The following is a 987-nucleotide window of genomic DNA, read 5'->3' as shown; positions in this document are numbered from 1 at the left end:
GACCTTCTGCATAGGATGAGTCTTTGCAAGCCAGAAGGGTCTGTGCACCTGTGGAATTCAGCTTGTGATTTCCAGAATAAATGTATTTAACTGGAGAATCCCATATGCAACATGTTCATATAGCTTATGAGCAGCACTTTATTGTGGCCACATGGCTGTTTATACAAACACACTTCTCCAGTGAGCTACCACAGTTTTTTGAACACCAGCTGTGGAATCTGTGTCTAAGGCTCTGTGTTTTTGTGGGGGGCAGTCATATCCCAACTGTGCCAGTATAAAGCTGGGTAAATCAGTTTGACACATCGCCAGTTTTCAGATTTTTTCTCAGTCTCTCAGGTTTTTGATTTGTTTTCAAAAACTCTCCATGGAGACTGTCTTTATGTGGAATTTACCCTTCTGCCAGGCCAGACTGGAATTTCAGCCATTTAAAGGAAATATGAGATTTCTGTGTGTGTATGTGGTGCCAACTCACTAGAATAGACACAGAGACAACACTTGGGCTTTGCAACCACTAAAATTCTGTAAATAAACCAGCTTGCCTCTTCTCCTTCACTTCCTCTCTCCCTCCCCCCTTCCCTTGCTTCCCCACTATTTTCACACCTTGCTGAAAAATATGAAATCAAAATGGCAAAAACATTCCAAGGAAACAGTCATTTACTCTGGATTATTATTCACTGGATTTATGTACACCATGCCTTGAGCAAGCAGCCTCTCTCCCATCCTTCCCTTGCAACAGAAAAAGCATCTGCTGGGTCATGGCTAAGGAAAGGCACAGTCCTGACCTGTGGAGACAAACAGCTCTGGTGACAGCTCAGAGAAGCAATGCCTGGCTGGCACTGTGTCACACCCCAGGAGCTCTGCCCAGCAAGGTACAAATGCAGACTGACAGTGACAGACTGCGGTGTCCTCCTGCAGCTGGGGAATGTGCTTTGTTAAGGGACTCTGCATTAGGGCTACACCCAGCACAGGGGGTTGCACAGGGAGGGA

Source organism: Pseudopodoces humilis, chromosome 7 (assembly GCF_049639895.1).
Source record: "Pseudopodoces humilis isolate 2021_Gansu_Grassland_sample_001 chromosome 7, ASM4963989v1, whole genome shotgun sequence".
Classification (NCBI taxonomy): Eukaryota; Metazoa; Chordata; class Aves; order Passeriformes; family Paridae; genus Pseudopodoces; species Pseudopodoces humilis.
Note: the sequence above shows the minus strand (reverse complement) of the source record.